The following is a 7945-nucleotide window of genomic DNA, read 5'->3' on the forward strand; positions in this document are numbered from 1 at the left end:
TGCTGATGTCCGAAAGGCAGATGGGAGGACGCTGATCAAGGTGAAAAGCATATATATATATACACACACACACTATATTTCCAAAAGTATTGGGTCACCTGACCTTTACTACTATATGTGCTCCTTTTCTAAACTGTTACCAAAAAACTGGAGGCACTCAATTGTACAGGATGTCTTTAGATGGCGCTATAATAACATTCTGCATTCACTTGAACTTTGAAACCCAAAACCTGTTCCAGCATGGCGATGCCTCTGTGCACAAAGTGAGATCCTTGAAGATCTACATGCTTTGGAGAAGAAGATCTCCTGTTATAGAGCTCTGATCTCATCCCCACCTAACACCTTTGGGATGAATGTGAACGCTGACTGCACCCCAGGTCTCCTCACCTACATCTCTTGTGGCTAAACACAAATATCCATAAACACACTCCAAAATATAGTGGAACATCTTTCCAGAAGAGTGGAGGGAATTAGTAGAGGAATTGGGACTAATGTGGAATGCGACTCAAAAATCACATACCGTACTTATGACCAGGTGTCCCAATACTTTTGGTAATATAGTTTATATAGGTATAGAGGACTAGGGTAAATGTAGTAAACAGAACACATACTAGGGTTACATGCATGAAACCTGGAACCTAATATCCTATTGGACATGGCAGGTTTCCTCAGCAGTGTGGAATTCATTCATTCACCATTATTACGTTTTGGGAAAAGAACTAACCAGTTTTACGGACAACATCTCGGGTAGATGTTAATATATAATAACTGTGGACAGAATTCAGTACATCAAGGGAATTGGGAAGTGGAAGCTCAGTGTTTAAGGCATTGGAATTTTAATCAGATGGTCATAAGTTTGCATCCCAGCACCACCAATCTGCCACTAGTGGGCCCTTGAGCAAACTTGTAAGTGGCTCTGGAGAAGGGTTTCTGTGAAAATGCCATGAATATCACAATTTCAGGATTGACTGGATGGTCTGGGGGTTTGAACAAAACTGGTCAAAGTTTCCACAGAAGTGAGTAGAATTAGTCTTCTTCTTTTGGCTTCTACCATTAGGGGTCACCACAGCCAATCATTCGTCTCCATACCCCCCCTGTCCTCTTCATGTGCCTCTTTCAAATTATCTACCTGCATGTCTTCCCTCATAAACCTCCTCCTTGGTCTTTCCTCCTTCCTGGTGGCTCCATCCTCAGCATTCTCCTACTGATATACCCCATGTCCCTCCTCTGCACATGTCCAAAACATCTCAATCTCACCTCCCTCACCTTGTCTCCAAAACGTCCTACATGCGCTGTCCCTCTAATAAACTCATTTCTAATCCTGTCCATCGTCATCACTCCTAATGAAAATCTCAGCATCTTCAGCTCTGCTTCCTCCAGCTCAAATTGGTCAAATTACCAAGGTCCAAGCTTCTGCAAGAACTGGCAGGATTGATCTGATAGGGTTTTTGGGAGAGGGGGATTCCATGTAGGACTGTGCAGAAGCATTTAGGATTTGTTCAGGAATTGGTCAAACCTTTTCATCGGAGGGAATAAAATTGGAGAAACGTTCTTCAGGAGTGGAGGGATTGGTCAAACCTTTTTCTGGAAGCAGGAATGATTGGTCAAGCGAAAAAGTGAAAAAGTTCCTGCAGAAACTTTAAATGGAATTCTGATGAATCCTTTTTGATTCTGCAGGAACTTTTTCACTTTTTCGCTTGACCAATCATTCCTGCTTCCAGAAAAAGGTTTGACCAATCCCTCCACAGGAGTAGGTGGGATCAAACAAACCTTCTAAAAGCGTGGAGCAGATTGCAAGTAGGTGGCAGGAGGATAAACAGAAATCCTTGTCTAACACTCAGAATCTGGCATCTATAAGTTCAAGTGTTCATGAATCCTGAACATTTCCTGAGGCTGGTCTCAGGTCTTCTGGGCGAACAGCATCTTTGAAAGCTCTACACCGAGAATGAAGTTTGCTTGGATGTTCAGACGTTCAGGCAGCAGGCAATGAGGTGTGTTACATCACACAAGTAACTACTTGCTGAGCAAGACAGAGAGGAATGTAAACCAGGTTACTACAAACGAACATGACATGAATTCCTCTTGGATTTGAACACCAAAGAACCTCAGTGCCCTGAAATCTTGTGCTTCATTTCATGTAAACCACATTATAGCATTAGGGATCTTCACCAACGTGCACATGAAAATTGTGAATTTGCATATGTAGGTCAGTGTACCCGCAAAATCACGAGGCAGAAATTCCGCACCGATGAACATGAACATGACTTAGTCTTAGTAAAAACGATGAGCTGAAGAGTGGGACGGGGGGTGGGGAGGTGGTTGTTCTCCATTTTCACAAGTCTGAACCCATTCCGAAATCTCCAGGAATCTACTGCCCTCCAGTGGCCGAGTGAAGAACTGCTCATTGGGTGAAGAACTCCACAGCGATCCCAAGACTTAAAATTTCTTTATTGTTCTAAATTCTAGATGTCCTAGTTTCCAGATATTGTGTTCTTACTAAGAAAAAAAAACAAAGGAAATAAGATTTTTTTCAACTTGAAAATGGAAGAAGTTGGCGTTCAAAGAAAAAACAAATATTTTTTACCGCTTTATTTATTATTATATTATTAAATAAATAAATAAATAAATACACTTGTTCAAAGGCTTTTATGATTTCTTATTGTAGTGTATATCAATAGATAACAAAAAAAGCAGTCTGATATTAGTTAAACCTTTTAGCTAGCAAAGTCTGATATTAGCTTCAACTGTTTTAAACGTTTAGCTAGCAAAGTCTGATATTAGTTTCAATCGTTTTAACCTTTTAGCTAGCAAAGTCTGATATTAGTTCATCCTTTTAGCTAGCAAAGTCTGATATTAGCTTTAATCATTTCAGCTAGCAAAGTCTGATATTAGTAAAACCTTTTAGCTAGCAAAGTCTGATATTAGTTTCAATCGTTTTAACCTTTTAGCTAGCAAAGTCTGATATTAGTTCATCCTTTTAGCTAGCAAAGTCTGATATTAGCTTTAATCATTTCAGCTAGCAAAGTCTGATATTAGTAAAACCTTTTAGCTAGCAAAGTCTGATATTAGTTTCAATCGTTTTAACCTTTTAGCTAGCAAAGTCTGATATTAGTTCAACCTTTAGCTAGCAAAGTCTGATATTAGTTTCAATCGTTTTAACCTTTTAGCTAGCAAAGTCTGATATTAGTTCATCCTTTTAGCTAGCAAAGTCTGATATTAGCTTCAATCATTTCAGCTAGCAAAGTCTGATATTAGTAAAACCTTTCAGCTAGCAAAGTCTGATATTAGCTTCAACTGTTTTAAACGTTTAGCTAGCAAAGTCTGATATTAGTTAAACCTTTTAGCTAGCAAAGTCTGATATTAGCTTCAACTGTTTTAACCTTTTAGCTAGCAAAGTCTGATATTAGCTTCAACTGTTTTAAACGTTTAGCTAGCAAAGTCTGATATTAGTTAAACCTTTTAGCTAGCAAAGTCTTATATTAGCTTCAATCATTTTAGCTAGCAAAGTCTGATATTAGTAAAACCTTTTAGCTAGCAAAGTCTGATATTAGCCTAAACCATCGTTGAACTTCTACTATAGCAGTGTATCTAATTAGCGGCTAGTGAAATGGATTGAGCTCGTCTTTAAACACATCAGTATGTTAGCGATCATCACAGACACACCTAGCTTTAAAAAAAAGACATGACGGTGACATGTTAATTCCGGGCTGCGGTTTCTGATCTCTCTTTCTATGTGATCTGAAAAGGGTGTCAGTTCTTTAAAACGATCTTCATGAAGAAAGAGAGAAGTCCTTTATCTGTACATGAAAGTGTTTCCACTCACCGAAGCCCCGACAGAAAAGCGTGTGAAAGAAACTCGTTTGTCACGAGTTAATAAGGCTGTCATGAACACGCCGGGGTTTTTTGTGATGGGTGGCTCGGTGTAGACTCCAGCGCACTGTGTAGATATCAGGATCATTATCCCGAATTAGCTGCTCTCTCAGATGAGAAACTCCAAAAACCTAGATGTACATCTCTCACACATACACACACACACACACACACACACACACACACACACACACACACAGCCTCACGTTTCTGCTGAATAAAAAAATTAATGATTAGAAATTTGTTCCAGTTTTTTGACAGGTTTCTGGTGATACTATAAATATTTAATTATTTATTAATAATTGACTCGTTCCTGCTGCGTATTTTATTTTATTTGGTTGAAGGAAACAAAAGAAAGAAAGAAAGAAAGAAAGAAAGAAAGAAAGAAAGAAAGAAAGAAAGAAAGAAAGAAAGAAATTCCAGCACAGTAAAATCATTTCTTCCCAGCAATGTCAGGTTCATCCATGATACAGCAGCCCTGAAGCAGAAAGGGTTAGGGGCCTCACTCAAGGGCCCAACAGAGGCGACAGAAGCAGTTCCAGAAATCGCTCAGCCCTTGGTTTTTTTCTTTATAGGAACGAACGATGGACACAAAAGAAGCAATTAAAATGGAGACGGAGAAAAGCAGCTTGGCTTTAAAAGCATCTCCGCGACTTTCCGTCGTCTTCAATCAAGAAAACTCTTCGCCTTAAAATTCAGACACTTTACTAACTATAACTCAAACAAGGATGACCGAATCTTTGACGTGCCGCTTCCTCCGAGGCTGAGCGTCCCGCGGCCTGATCAGAGACTGAGGAGAGCTTTTCCTTTTCATCCCTGGCAGCTCGTGAAAGCTTTACAGTAGTGTATATGGCTTTATTATGCTTTAGTGTGATGCTTTTTGCTTTTTTCAGAATTATAGTAAAACATCGGGGGGAAAAAATCATCCTGGAACAGAAATCTTAAGAAAACTCAGGGTCATAAAATGCTGGAGAAAAGAATGGTTTCATTTCTTCTTTTTCTTTTACACTGTTTCATTTATGCATTTAGGACATGACTGCTGATGTCCGAAAGGCAGATGGGAGGACGCTGATCAAGGTGAAAAGCATATATATATATACACACACACACTATATTTCCAAAAGTATTGGGTCACCTGACCTTTACTACTATATGTGCTCGTTTTCTAAACTGTTACCACAAAACTGGAGGCACTCAATTGTACAGGATGTCTTTAGATGGCGCTATAATAACATTCTGCATTCACTTGAACTTTGAAACCCAAAACCTGTTCCAGCATGGCGATGCCTCTGTGCACAAAGTGAGATCCTTGAAGATCTACATGCTTTGGAGAAGAAGATCTCCTGTTATAGAGCTCTGATCTCATCCCCACCTAACACCTTTGGGATGAATGTGAATGCTGACTGCACCCCAGGTCTCCTCAACTACATCTCTTGTGGCTAAACACAAATATCCATAAACACACTCCAAAATATAGTGGAACATCTTTCCAGAAGAGTGGAGGGAATTAGTAGAGGGAATTGGGACTAATGTGGAATGCGACGCTCAAAAATCACATACCGTACTTATGACCAGGTGTCCCAATACTTTTGGTAATATAGTTTATATAGGTATAGAGGACTAGGGTAAATGTAGTAAACAGAACACATACTAGGGTTACATGCATGAAACCTGGAACCTAATATCCTATTGGACATGGCAGGTTTCCTCAGCAGTGTGGAATTCATTCATTCACCATTATTACGTTTTGGGAAAAGAACTAACCAGTTTTACGGACAACATCTCAGGTAGATGTTAATATATAATAACTGTGGACAGAATTCAGTACATCAAGGGAATTGGGAAGTGGAAGCTCAGTGTTTAAGGCATTGGAATTTTAATCAGATGGTCATAAGTTTGCATCCCAGCACCACCAATCTGCCACTAGTGGGCCCTTGAGCAAACTTGTAAGTGGCTCTGGAGAAGGGTTTCTGTGAAAATGCCATGAATATCACAATTTCAGGATTGACTGGATGGTCTGGGGGTTTGAACAAAACTGGTCAAAGTTTCCACAGAAGTGAGTAGAATTAGTCTTCTTCTTTTGGCTTCTACCATTAGGGGTCACCACAGCCAATCATTCGTCTCCATACCCCCCCTGTCCTCTTCATGTGCCTCTTTCAAATTATCTACCTGCATGTCTTCCCTCATAAACCTCCTCCTTGGTCTTTCCTCCTTCCTGGTGGCTCCATCCTCAGCATTCTCCTACTGATATACCCCATGTCCCTCCTCTGCACATGTCCAAAACATCTCAATCTCACCTCCCTCACCTTGTCTCCAAAACGTCCTACATGCGCTGTCCCTCTAATAAACTCATTTCTAATCCTGTCCATCGTCATCACTCCTAATGAAAATCTCAGCATCTTCAGCTCTGCTTCCTCCAGCTCAAATTGGTCAAATTACCAAGGTCCAAGCTTCTGCAAGAACTGGCAGGATTGATCTGATAGGGGTTTTTTTTGGGAGAGGGGGGATTCCATGTAGGACTGTGCAGAAGCATTTAGGATTTGTTCAGGAATTGGTCAAACCTTTTCATCGGAGGGAATAAAATTGGAGAAACGTTCTTCAGGAGTGGAGGGATTGGTCAAACCTTTTTCTGGAAGCAGGAATGATTGGTCAAGCGAAAAAGTGAAAAAGTTCCTGCAGAAACTTTAAATGGAATTCTGATGAATCCTTTTGATTCTGCAGGAACTTTTCACTTTTTCGCTGACCAATCATTCCTGCTTCCAGAAAAGGTTTGACCAATCCCTCCACAGGAGTAGGTGGGATCAAACAAACCTTCTAAAAGCGTGGAGCAGATTGCAAGTAGGTGGCAGGAGGATAAACAGAAATCCTTGTCTAACACTCAGAATCTGGCATCTATAAGTTCAAGTGTTCATGAATCCTGAACATTTCCTGAGGCTGGTCTCAGGTCTTCTGGGCAAACAGCATCTTTGAAAGCTCTACACCGAGAATGAAGTTTGCTTGGATGTTCAGACGTTCAGGCAGCAGGCAATGAGGTGTGTTACATCACAAGTAACTACTTGCTGAGCAAGACAGAGAGGAATGTAAACCAGGTTACTACAAACGAACATGACATGAATTCCTCTTGGATTTGAACACCAAAAAACCTCAGTGCCCTGAAATCTTGTGCTTCATTTCATGTAAACCACATTATAGCATTAGGATCTTCACCAACGTGCACATGAAAATTGTGAATTTGCATATGTAGGTCAGTGTACCCGCAAAATCACGAGGCAGAAATTCCGCACCGATGAACATGAACATGACTTAGTCTTAGTAAAAACGATGAGCTGAAGAGTGGGACGGGGGGTGGGGAGGTGGTTGTTCTCCATTTTCACAAGTCTGAACCCATTCCGAAATCTCCAGGAATCTACTGCCCTCCAGTGGCCGAGTGAAGAACTGCTCATTGGGTGAAGAACTCCACAGCGATCCCAAGACTTAAAATTTCTTTATTGTTCTAAATTCTAGATGTCCTAGTTTCCAGATATTGTGTTCTTACTAAGAAAAAAAAACAAAGGAAATAAGATTTTTTTCAACTTGAAAATGGAAGAAGTTGGCGTTCAAAGAAAAAACAAATATTTTTTACCGCTTTATTTATTATTATATTATTAAATAAATAAATAAATAAATACACTTGTTCAAAGGCTTTTATGATTTCTTATTGTAGTGTATATCAATAGATAACAAAAAAAGCAGTCTGATATTAGTTAAACCTTTTAGCTAGCAAAGTCTGATATTAGCTTCAACTGTTTTAAACGCGTTTAGCTAGCAAAGTCTGATATTAGTTTCAATCGTTTTAACCTTTTAGCTAGCAAAGTCTGATATTAGTTCATCCTTTTAGCTAGCAAAGTCTGATATTAGCTTTAATCATTTCAGCTAGCAAAGTCTGATATTAGTAAAACCTTTTAGCTAGCAAAGTCTGATATTAGTTTCAATCGTTTTAACCTTTTAGCTAGCAAAGTCTGATATTAGTTCAACCTTTAGCTAGCAAAGTCTGATATTAGTTTCAATCGTTTTAACCTTTTAGCTAGCAAAGTCT

The sequence above is a fragment of the Silurus meridionalis genome, chromosome 13, assembly GCF_014805685.1.
Source record: "Silurus meridionalis isolate SWU-2019-XX chromosome 13, ASM1480568v1, whole genome shotgun sequence".
NCBI lineage: Eukaryota > Metazoa > Chordata > Actinopteri > Siluriformes > Siluridae > Silurus > Silurus meridionalis.